The sequence below is a fragment of the Schistocerca piceifrons genome, chromosome 5 (assembly GCF_021461385.2).
Source record: "Schistocerca piceifrons isolate TAMUIC-IGC-003096 chromosome 5, iqSchPice1.1, whole genome shotgun sequence".
Lineage (NCBI taxonomy): Eukaryota > Metazoa > Arthropoda > Insecta > Orthoptera > Acrididae > Schistocerca > Schistocerca piceifrons.
The window spans coordinates 222,897,408-222,910,346 of NC_060142.1; the positions used below are offsets into that span (position 1 = coordinate 222,897,408).

At 42.1% G+C, this 12,939-nt stretch overlaps 1 non-coding gene across 1 annotated transcript; it reads left to right on the forward strand.

Moving 5' to 3' along the window:
• Nucleotides 1-4,750: 4,750 nt before the first annotated feature.
• Nucleotides 4,751-4,825, forward strand: Trnas-cga. The gene has a single exon. It is a non-coding gene; the product is annotated as a tRNA-Ser (tRNA).
• The last annotated feature ends 8,114 nt before the right edge of the window (nucleotides 4,826-12,939 follow it).

A 12,939-nucleotide genomic window follows, 5' to 3' on the forward strand; every position in this document is an offset into this window, starting at 1 on the left:
CGCTATTAATAGTTGCCAAAATGTAGGTTTATAAACGATATGATGACATGGTCACATATTCGGAACTACTTCAAAGCCTTTTTTATTGAAGATGACAACGTCTACCAAAGACTGCGTTCACAGTTATGCTGTTGTTATCCTTTGCAGTGATCCGAGTCTGTGCAATCACAAAAGGCAAAAACTCTTCGGCGCCATGTGCCCTTGAACACTTTTTGAATGTGACAGCGGTTCTACAGAACATGGAGCGAGAGATGTACTGAACGAGAAACTACCTAGAGTTCCCAGCAGGGCCAAGCGTGCAATTTCGATCTGTGAGGTGCTTCGCATTCGTCTTCGGAAGCATCCCTTCATTAACAAGTTAACTGCCGATGTTCTCTGTGCAGCTAATTAGATCTCATCCAATTAGGGTAACTCCGCCGGAAGGCGTGGGGATACGGTGCAGGATCAACAAATTGTTAACGTAATCTGTCTGTTAACTCTCCACGAGAAGCGCCTAAGTTATACTGATAATCCTCCTGAGCCACGAAATGGACAACCTCGTTTTTAAAGAGACCCGCACCGATTATATGAGTGATTATATTTGTGCTATGTAGGAAACAAGTTTGAATGAGATGATCGAAACGACTTCAGCGAAAGATTATGCGGATCAGATATGTTTTGTGTCCCACAGTTGAGGATGTAGTTGATGAATCCTGGTTCAAGATGTCGTAATACGTACATGAAACATAAATTTGTGCTGCAGAATAAGAGAAAAGAAAATTCTTAACGGAGCTGTTGCAGATGGAGGGTAAAAATTAAGCGCCTAGATAAGCTTGGAAGAGAGATGCCTTAGAACGATCTAGAAAGAAACTCGAAAGTGTGTAACAAGTGAATAAAAAAGTGAAGAAACTGGAGTGTGTGTAAGAACGAAGGCTTCTGGAAACGCTTCATCCTCGTGGAGATTCTTACGTAGTTGCGGCATGTGAAGGACTTGCGGAAGTCGGCATGGACTTCTGGAAACTGTGAAAATCTAAAAGAGGAATACCGTTCCTCTCCTTTCACATAAGCTGAGCCACTGTTTTTACTCAGTAGATAATGGAACGCGGAACAAAGGTTACTGCGGATTTTGGTACGCTTGGTGTACAAAGATGAAATTATTCGACGACCAGGATTTTTTAAAAGTATTGTAATAAAAAACCCTCATGAATGGAGAAGGACGTAACGTAATGGGATATGAGGGTTAATGGACATAAATTGTACTATGTTCACGTGTTCCAAGCTCTCCTACTCGCAAAATGTACTTCCAGCTCATCTGCACCAGCTGAGCTAAAAGTATACGCTTACACCAGAAACATATCTCCTCTAAGAAATCACTTACACTGAGAGCATTTATTTCACCTTCTGAAATTACTATATTAGTTATGTATAAAATGTTACGTTGGTGCTGCGATGTAAGTTTAGATAAATTCTTGGCGTGCATCCAATAATTTCTGTTATGGATGGATCATGGAGAGTTTGAAATAGCTGTAAAATGTCAACTTCTAATCCTAATTAATCCCGTAATAACCAACCTATTCCAAAAAATTAAGTAGGAATGCAAGATGACACAGGTGTCGAAATAAATAAATTTCGAAACACAGTTAAACATAACACGTTGCTATAAAGTGTAGCAGGAATGATACACGGTGCCGTTCTTCAGTGGACATTGAAAAAAAGTAAATTTGTGTTGCTTAACAGCTAAAATTGTGCACGGCACAAAGTTCCAGTTGCAGCTTCACAACCTAAGGGCTACCAGACGCAACAAATTTTGATTTTAAGTGTTACATAGAATTAGTGATCTAATTTTAAAGACCTGCTCGAATTGCCGTGCATTTTAGAGCGCCGCTTCCGGGTTCGGGTAGGTGCGCAGGGCCCGGACCGTGTCCGTCCGGCCGATTAACGACGAGGGTCAGTGTGTAGTTTTTAGGCGTTTTCCCACATCCCACTCGGTGAATACGATTCGCAAATATTCAGGGAACTTTCGTTCACTTTCGCATGAATACCACAACACGCAGACAGTATGTGTACGCGCATTCCGTCCTGGAGGGGAGGGGGGGTAATGGAGTGGCGACAGTTAACCTTTCCAAATGCGTTCCGTAAACAAAAATGCCGACCTTGTGACGATACAGGGCAAAGGCACCAGAAAAAGAAGATCGACAGAATTTGCAAATTTGAAATGCTCCCATAACGTATTCACCAAGAGGTATAATTTAATATTAAAAGCTTAACGCAAAAAGTCAAGTTATAAAGACAGAACTATGATACGTCTTCAAGCGCAGTAACTGAAGAAGCACAAATTAACCAGACTATATGCATCCATTATATGAGAATGAAAAAAAAAAAAAAAAGCAGAGACTTCCATCAAACATTCCGCAAAATATCAAAATTTTTAGAAACTTTCTCTCTCTGAAATCCCACAACAAAATAACATTTTCGCTCCTCATGCAGAAAAATTTCGGCAAATGGTTGTGAGCACCATGGGACTTAACATCAGAGGTCATCAGTCACCTAGAACTTAGAACTACTTAAACCTAACTAACCTAAGGACATCACACATCCATGCCCGAGGCAGGATTCGAACCTGCGACCGTAGCGGTCGCGTGGTTCCAGACTGCAGCGCCTAGAACCGCTCGGCCACTCTGGCCGGCATTTGTTTTTTTTTTTTTTTTCTGCGGAACTACGTGAAGAGCAGGCTGTTCTCAACTGAAGTACAAGACTTTCAACATCTCCATACTCTGATTGTGGAAGTTATTGGTACCAACCACGCCGACATGCTGCAGCGGACATGTATGGGTTGGGTTGGGTTGTTTGGGGGGAGGAGACCAAACAGCGAGTTCATCGGTCTCATAGCATCAGGCAAGGAATGGGAAGGAAGACGGACGTGCCCTTTCAAAGGAACCGTCCCGGCATTTGCCTGGAGCGGTTTAGGGAAACCACGGAAAACCTATATCAGGATGGCGGGACGCGGGATTTAACCGTCGTCCTCCCGAGGACATGTATGGAAACTTACTACAAACTAACTACACTTTGGCATCATCGGTGGACGTATTCTGATATGATATGATTAGAAGAAGAAAATAACTTGATATTCACCCTATTTTTGAAAAAGGAGCACTGTAGATATATTTCATTTAATGTTGGAAGTACACTGAAAACAGGATATTTCGATACAGACACCCCGAACTTCATTTCAGCTCATTAAATGTAGGCCAGGTAATATCGTACAGGAAATGAGAAAAATAAAATTTGCTGCATTTTTAAAATTGTAGTCTGTATTGCTCGCGACTGCATATTACACCTAACAAACGAATTATCCGATGGGCATCTACAACAGTCTACGGTTTTTGTATAACAGATTACTTCAGTTATCTAAAACCAGGAGGCCAAAACAAATTTGCGTAGCTAGTGGTTGCCTTCGGTTTCTGTGCTTTTGGTGTCATGTCCCGAAACAGACTTTGGCAGGATACTACGGAAATCTACCAAACAAGTTTTCACGTATAGGTAAAATTTTTACGTGCCGCCAATATTGTATTACACCGTAAGCCGCAGATTCGCCCCTGCACAAATCCTCTAATTTACATAATGCGCCGCGCTGCGCCATTGCGAGAATAACGCACCGCATTATAGGCCTGCTGCAACACGTGGTGCGAGAGCTTTTTAAACGCTGTTTAATATTGGCCGCGCGTTTTGTCGTGTGTCAAATTATCATGTTGTGCGGTTTTGTAACAGTTTCAGAACAATCGGCAACTCGTTAAATGCCTTCAGCGCAAATGACGCGATCAAAATTTGATAATTTAATTGCTGTTTACCGGAGAGCAGTTACTCCATGACGCAGAAGTTTCTGAGCGGCGCTCTGTGTCATTAATAATGGGAAGTATGTCACTGTTTTGCAGATTGTAAAATTTATGTTTAATATCAAACTGCAGTATTGGCTCTGGAGTCCAGTCGACACTCAAAACCAAATATTTCGCGCAGTCGTTAGTGGTCACTCTTGTAACATGTCAGTTCTGTTTGATGTAAGTACGGCGTCCTGAGTCAGTTCTGTCAATGCCAGTAGATGTGTAATGCTATTTATTTCTCACGCTCAAGAACTGCGATAAGACAGTGAAGGTTCATTATAAATCGAAGTATTGTATTTCTGACACGCTTTTCAACAATTAGCATTCCGATATTGCAGTGCCTATGTTGTTAACAGAACTATGTAATGCTCCTTTGGACATTAAATCGTTCTTCTTAACAGCACACATACTGCAGTATCGTATTTATCCGCCGATACCAAGCAGCGACTTTCAATTAAAATGTCCTCCTCTGTACGGGAATTACATGATATGTGTACGAGTATAGGTTGTGTCGCACCCATAGCAAAAGCTGTTAAGGAGACCGCTGACTGAAGCGGGGAATCCAGGTTCGAGTCCCAGTTAGCCACAAATTTTCAACGTCGTCGGAATGAGATATTCACTCTGCAGCGGAGTGTGCGCTGATATGAAACTTCCTGGCAGATTAAAACTGTGTGGCCGACCGAGACTCGAACTCGGGACCTTTGCCTTTTCGCGGGCAGGTGCTCTACCATTCTGGAAACATCCCCCAGGCTGTGGCTAAGCCATGTGTCCGCTGCATCCTTTCTTTCAGGAGTGCTAGTTCTGCAAGGTTCGCAGGAGAGCTTCTGTAAAGTTAGGAAGTTAGGAGACGAGATACTGGCAGAAGTAAAGCTGTGAGTACCGGGCGTGAGTCGTGCTTCGGTGGCTCAGTTGGTAGAGCACTTGCCCGCGAAAGGCAAAGGTCCCGAGTTCGAGTCTCGGTCGGGCACACAGTTTTAATCTGCCAGGAAGTTTCATCGTCGTCATTCCCTTATATAACTGGTAGTTGCTCGTATTCGCAAATGCTAATAAATTTCATAACTTAGCATTTCGCCGAGTTAAAAACTGTACGGTACAAACTACTACAGCTCTCTGCCGCATATGATCACAATTTTTCTTCAGCATAAAATTATTCAGTTATGCCTCGGTAGAAAAAGTAATTATACTATACAGGAAATCTTGTAGTACACCATCAGTAGCACTTTGAAAGCATTTTCAGACCAGTATTTGCAGATATACCTCATCATCAGTGACATATACTCGAGACATCCTCATAAAAAGATCGGCCTATCAAGTGTAAAATCTTAATGCTGGTTAAAAATCATGTGCGCCTCTGCGGTGCACAGATCGCTGTGTATCCAAGTAACAAGTCTGAAACGCTAAACGGTGACACTTTCTGGTCGTGACTATGTAGGCACTACACAACGGCCGGCCACTGTGGCCGAGCGATTCTCGGCTCTTAAGTCCAGAACCGTGCTGCTGCTACGGTCGCAGGTTCGAATTCTGCTTAGTTAGTTCTAAGTGTAGGGGACTCATGACCTCAGATGTTCAGTCCCATAGTGCTTAGAGCCATTTGAACCATTTTTTGAGCGCTACACAACATGTGTACTTGTTATCACTGTGAAGAACTCCAACGAGAAATTTTCCAGGGTTTCTGGGATACCTTATGAGTATTTTGGTATCAGCAACCCACGGTCTCCAGCGTCTCGTTATAGAGCTTTGTATTTCGTTTCATTTCTTGCCCCTGTTAGCTTGGTACCTATACTGCACTGAAAACAATGCGCAAGAATGCAAATGTCACAGGACGTGCTGTATGTCTTATTCCAGTTAGCTCACAGGTACCTGCTGCTGACAACAACCTAGGTTCCTTGAAGTCTGCATTCATAACTGATCGGTTTCGTGTGGGGTTTTGTTCCCTGGCAGTGTTAGATGCGCATGCACAGCAGTACTACGGACAGATACAGTGATCGAGTGAGTTGTCCGATGCGCACCTCGTGCATGGGTTGACTGAGTGCAGTGGATGAACAGCATCCTACTAAAGTACTTTAACTGAGTTGAAGATATTTTCATAGAAACGAAGGAAAATGAGGTAACAAAATGGCTCTGAGCACTATGCGACTTAACTTCTGAGGTCATCAGTCGCCTAGAACTTAGAACTAATTAAACCTAACTAACCTAAGGACAGCACACACATCCATGCCCGAGGCAGGATTCGAACCTGCGACCGTAGCGGTCACTCGGTTCCAGACTGTAGCGCCTAGAACCGCACGGCCACTCCGGCCGGCATAATGAGGTAACAAACCGAATAAATCGTAATTACGTTATTACTCTGTAACGAACCTCTCAGTGTTTTCCGGTGGGTTTCTGGTTCGTCCGGTAAATATTATATAAAGTAACTGGCACACAATGGTCTTTGTTTTGCAGAGATCATCTTTGTAAGCAGCGGGGAGATTTTATAGTTGACAGTCACGTTTTCTTTACGTAGAACTGCACAATAGACGCCAGTGATGATGGGCTATTTCGTCGAATACCAGTCTGGCAAATAATAGTTTCGAAGTACAGCTCGTGACGTACATCAAGATGACCTTTACCAAACACATGCAAGCTCCACAGACTCCAGCATACAAGTAATTATACGAATTTTATCTGACTGTAATGTTTACATACTGCAATATTCAGACATGTGTGACGTAATGTGGCTGGCAGTTGTAGTAAGGCTCCTAATAGCTCGAGAGATCTACTTGGAGTATGATAGAATCCAAGAATATTCAGCGCTGTGCATCGCTTTCACCGACTCCTAGAAGACGAAATGTAACTAACAATCAGCCGCACGTAGACTGACACGCACATAGGCTGAAAATCAAAAATTATCGACACTGATGGCAGAATTGCACAATGAAAAGTACTCCTACGCACAAAGCTGTGATTTTCAGAGCGTAGCTGTAGATGTAGAAGAGCATATTTCTTTTTGTCAGTTGTTCAAGAAACATACCGCCTCCTGGAGTTTCTTTCACGACACCAGTTCACATCTTCAGATTCTTATCGCAGTCATCGAACTGTTGTTACATATCGAAGGAGCTCAGTGCTTCCCACCTTCCCAGAATGCGATTCCGTTTAAACAACTCATTTAAGTTCTCCTTCGTATTTTTCGATACAGGCGAATACAAGATTGTTCCTTCGAACGAGACACGATCGATGTCTTTCCCAACCCTTGTATAGCTGAACTGGTAATCGGTTTCCAATGCTCTTGACGTTGGTGAAATATTTACTTGTAGCCTTCCCTGTTCCCAACTGTCCTTCTAGATGGCACAGGGGAAACTGCAACAGTTACTTCGCAAGCAACTGCTTCCTCCAGGGGCTAAAGTAGATCCATCTGCGGCATGTAATTTCTTCGGTTTGTTAGTTTTTTGTTCACCTATTTGTAAACAAAGTAAAATAGAAGTTGTCAGCAGTGCGATAAATCAGCTGCTTCAAACATATATCTCCACATCACGATACGTAATTCAGCTCATTGACTGTCAAACTGTTGTTGTTACGGTCTCCAGTCCGAAGATTTGTTTCGAGACACTTCTCTAAATTTTTTTACACTGAGCTGGCCTCTTCATCTCTGTATAACCTACAACAGTTTCAACCTGCTTAATGTATACATACCTAAGTCTCCCTCTGTAATTTTGCCCCCTTCCCTGATGCTCATCAAGTGTGCCATCATCCAAATCTGTTACATCTGTTAAACAAATTGCCAGAGAAATAGTAACGTGAGACATAAAATTTAGAGTGTCCGTAAATAATCAGATAAATCTATATGAGTCAATACAGCAATAAGTTATAAGAAGAATATTGTTTTTAAATCTGTTGCACTGATGACAGTATGCAAAGGGAGCTTGAAAAGTCGGCCATAAAAAAAGGACATAAAATGCAGTTCGAAAATAGAAAAGTGTTGTCTCATGCATCTACATATTGGGACTTCGTTATAAAGGAAACGGCCGGGATTCGTTTAAACAACAACAATTTCAACAGACACCAGGGGCACACACTCAGCATGGCATGGTGGCTGGCGTTGGACATCGCAAGAAAGCAAAGACAGATGCGTGACGCGGGAGCGGCAGTTTCAAACGTGGCGCCTTCCCCTGGCGGCACCTGGCGTCACTGGTGCTGCCACGGGCAAGAACTCCGCTAGCTGCCCGGGTCGACTTTGGGTCTATCTGATTGGCTGCTGCTGATGTTACCATGCCTATACAGGGTGTATGTTTTAAGCTGACAAACCAGAATAACTCGAAAAATTAGCTTCACACGAAAAAATGTGTAGAATCCAAAGTTGATTATTTTCGAGGGGGACATCTGCTGGTGCTGAAATTAGCCCGCCACCCAGCCCCCTGGGGGTGGGGCGGGAGGAAACTTTAAAATTTCTAATGGGAACCCCCATTTTTATTGCAGAATCAGATTCTACATAACAAACAACGTACATTTTGTCTTAAACATTTGTTTTGATTATCGGTAGTTGGTGCTGTAATTCAAGAAAATCCATGTTCTCATTTTTGCGTGGAAAACGGTTATGGATAAATTCGTAAATTTTGATTCGCTAATACTAAAACTGTCCCTCTCTTCCCATAGGGTGGGGTTTCAGATAGAGGAATTAAAGTTTTACAAATGTTGACTTATCCGAATCTGTGAAAAAATTACTATTTGCGTCAACATTCGTAAAACTCTAATTCCTCTCTCTCAAATCCCACCTTATGGGGAGAGAGGGTGAGTTTTAGTTTAAGCCAATCAAAATTTACGAAGTAAATAAGTATTTTTTTATTTATCCGTAACTATTTTCCACGCAGGAATGGGAACATGGATTTTCTTTGATTACAGCGCCAAATACAAAGAATCAAAACAAATGTTTAAGACAAAATGTACGTAGATTTTAATGTATAATCTGATTCTGCAATAAAAATGGGGGTTCCCATTTGAAATTTTGAAGTTGCCTCCGGCCCCACCCCCAGGGGCCTAGTTTGGCGGGCTAATTTTAGCACTAGCAAATGGCCCCATCGAAAATAATCAACTTTGGGTTCTACACTTTTTTTCGTGTGAAGATTATTTTTAGAGTTATACTGGTTTGTCAGCTTAAAATTTACACCCTGTAAAAGCGAGAAACCGTAGCAGCCCCGGCAGCCAGTGAACTCCTGACGATGATGGCGGAGATGGTCATCGAAAGCTCGAGAATTTCATTAGAACTGACGCGGCTTGAAAACTGAGAACGTTTTATTCATTTTTAGTTAGTTTCGATCTAGAGATCACCATCTGTCAGACACAGTAGACTGCCGTAATATGATGATCTCTGGAAAGAAACTTAGTGGATGATGTTTTATTGCTTTCCCTGTATCCGACGTAAATCTTCTTTACAGTACCTCTTCAAACACCAAACACTTTGGCTGCCTTGGTTACGGAAATACTTACCACTAGAGCACCAATAATTGTTCCACGTTCGAATTCACTTAGCTCTGGCATAATACACTCACTTTAACACAGAATACTGTTTAGACCACGAATGAAACTTGCATCGCATTGAGGACATTGCACAGATGCTACTCAAGGTCAAATGCAACAATTCAACCTGCAGGGTCGGTTAGTGTCTGCATTTATTTTCAAGCAGACATTACATGTTGCATAATCTTTTCTTAACGTTACACAATCAGATTGTAACAAAATATGGCCGTAGCATAAACAAAGGGTTAAATGATAATTACATTGTCGTAAAGAGTATAAAAAAAAGGTTACGTTTTTCTACAGACTGAGCACTGAGCAGGACTCCAGAATAAAATCAACAGTTTCATAAGAGCAAAAATGGTTCAAATGGCTCTGAGCACTATGGGACTTAACTGCTAAGGTCATCAGTCCCCTAGAACTTAGAACTACTTAAACCTACCTAACCTAAGGACATCACACACATCCATGCCCGAGGCAGGATTCGAACCTGCGACCGTAGAAGTCGCGCGGCTCCAGACCGCTCGGCCACTCCGGCCGGCTCATAAAAACAATAATCTTGTAACACTGTTAAAGTGTTTGCTTACTGAGCGATGTTTCTTTCATACGACAAACGGTTGTTTTTTGTCAGAACACTGGTTAAGCTAAATTATCAGTTTGTCGTTTTAGTATTAATGTTAAAATAAGTGGTTTATGAATAATAATTTGGAAACCCTTAGTGGGATGACAATTTTTCCGTGGGTTATGGATTACTTTAGAAAATGTATTTGTATGGATAACTGAGTTATTTAATACAACTTACTCAACCTCAGTTTCTGTTTCATGTCTCGCAGAACCAGCTGTGAATCGGAATGAATGACCACACAGCAAATTCCTCGTATTCCCTTCTACACATGAAATAATCCGCTCACAGGGATGTCGCTACAGCAGTATACAATTCCAGGAATTTAGCAGTTAATATAGCCGTAGCAAAGAAGCTCTTCCGCAGAATATCAATTCTCTGTAGAGAGAGATTCAAACAATTTCTGGTCGCTCAGTCGACGCAATCAGACGAGGACCGCTCCCAGGAGGGACTTCGGCGGTGCCGGCGCTATAGACTGTAGCCGCGATGATACTAATTTTCTTAAAAGCCCCCACATCGAATAGGCCGTAATCAAAGTAAAAGGCCGTAAGCGCTGACATTAACGATGACCCGCCGCTGATGGACAAGCATAAAGCTCTGGTGGGGCTACCTACACCAGAGGACGGTCTGTAGGCCGACCCTTCACAGACCGTGAAGCTCTGCGCCGCTCGTTGGATTAGGCCGACCGTTGTAAGGCTGGTGGGCTCAATACTGGAGGGTGAAGGTGGATTTAGCAGCGCCGCTCGACGTGTTTCTCCGTCACTTCCAACGTATCCTTGCTGCGGCGAACTGAGGTCCTCGTGTTTAGGCCAGTGAGCGAGCAGTTGGCTTCCTTCACCGGTCTTGGACCGGCTGGTGTATCGCCTGGTTTAATACACAGTGTTTGAAAGAGTTTCATCCGATTTCATTTTTTTAAACTCAGCCTTAAGCAAAGCAAATCGCATTTATTATCTATATAAATGACCTGGGTGACAATCTGAGCAGTTCTCTTAGGTTGTTCGCAGATGATGCTAGTAAGGTCATCCGAAGACCAGTATCAGTTGCAAAGCGATTTAGAAAACATTGCTGTATGGTGTGGCAGGTGACATTTGACGCTAAATAACGATAAGTGTGAGGTGATCCACATGAGTTCCAAAAGAAATCCGTTGGAATTCGATTACTCGACAAATAATACAGTTCTCAAAGCTGTCAATTCAACTAAGTACCTGGGTGTAAAAATTACGGACAACTCCAGTTGGAAAGACCACATAGATAATATTGTGGGGAAGGCGAACCACAGGTTGCGTTTCATTGGCAGGACACTTAGAAGATGCAACAAGTCCACTAAAGAGACAGCTTACACTACACTCGTTCTTCCTCTGTAAGAATATTGCAGCGCGGTGTGGTATCCTTACCAGGTGGGATTGACGGAGGACATCGATAGGGTGCAAAAAAGGACAGATCTTTTTGTATTATCACGTAATAGGGTAGGGAGTGTGGCAGATATGATACGCGAGTTGGGATGGAAGTCATTAAAGCAAAGACGTTTTTCGTCGCGGCGAGATCTATTTACGAAATTTCAGTCACCAACTTTCTCTTCAGATTGCGAAAATATTTTGTTGAGCCCAACCTACATAGGTAGGAATGATCATCAAAATAAAATAAGAGAAATCAGAGCTCGAACGAAAGGTTTAGGTGTTCGGTTTTCCCGCGCGCTGTTCGGGAGTGGAATGGTAGGGAGATAGTATGATTGTGGTTCGATGAACCCTCTGCCAAGCACTTAAATGTGAATTGCAGAGTAATCATGCAGATGTAGATGTAGACTCAGACACGTTGTGAGGTTTCTAATTTGTTTTCGACGTTCAAGAAAAGACATGTAAACTCCATTTTTTCCTTCGATATGACATACTTCGTAACTCCACTCTCGAAATTTTTCAAAAAGTAGAGTTCAATAGCTTTTATCACAGTCTGACACATACGGTCACAACGCGCACTGGTGCGGAAGTTTGACAGCTGGCGCGACACTGGCGCTTGAAGCGGTGAGAAAGCATAGTCACAGGCGTCGTAAAAATGGCTCTGAGCGCTAGGCGACTTAACTTCTGAGGTCATCAGTCCCCTAGAACTTAGAACTACTCAAACCCAACTAACCTAAGGACATCACACACATCCATGCCCGAGGCAGGATTCGAACCTGCGACCGTAGCGGTTGCTCGGCCCCAGACTGTAGCGCCTAGAAACGCACGACCACATACGCCGCCCAGGCGTCATAAAGATAATAATTGTTTTTAATTTTTTATACTTAAATAACGAATTAGTATTTATATTTTTGCGTTCCATGCATTAGTAAATTATCAAGAGACACTAATTATCGTGAAGTACATAAAAAATAGCCGAATCACACTGTTTCCATCACATTAGAAACAACTTATTCATGAAGACATACTTTCGAATATTTGGATATTTGCATCTTATTCCGCTGAAAGAAAAATTATAAAAACACTTATTTCATGCACGAAAAGCAAATATTTGTGTTCTTGTCTTATCAAAGGCACTCTATTTGATACTTAAAATAATTACGAAGTCTAATGTTACCTCATTTTTACGGTTCAATCGACTTTCTAATACACGCTAATTTTTGTAAATGATATTACTTTTTCTTCAAAACCGAATGTGCTGAAGATTCTTTCCGTTCGTCGCTCAGATACAGCAACAAATGTGGAATTAGTTTCTTCTGTTCTCGGTTGCAGTTTTATTATTTTTGATGATTTATTATCACGTCTGTGTAGTTTTCACTTAAGCTACATTTGTGGTGGCTTATTTGGTAAGCTAAATAATGTTGTTATAACATGCCATATAGGTTTCCTATGTTCCACATTCACTGATTTGGCTGAAAGTGTACTGGACAAAAAAAAATCCGTTTTGTTGGGTAAATATACGACATCTTTCTACAAAAGTCAGATTTTCTGGTGTTTACTAGCAAGCTGTTTTGATATT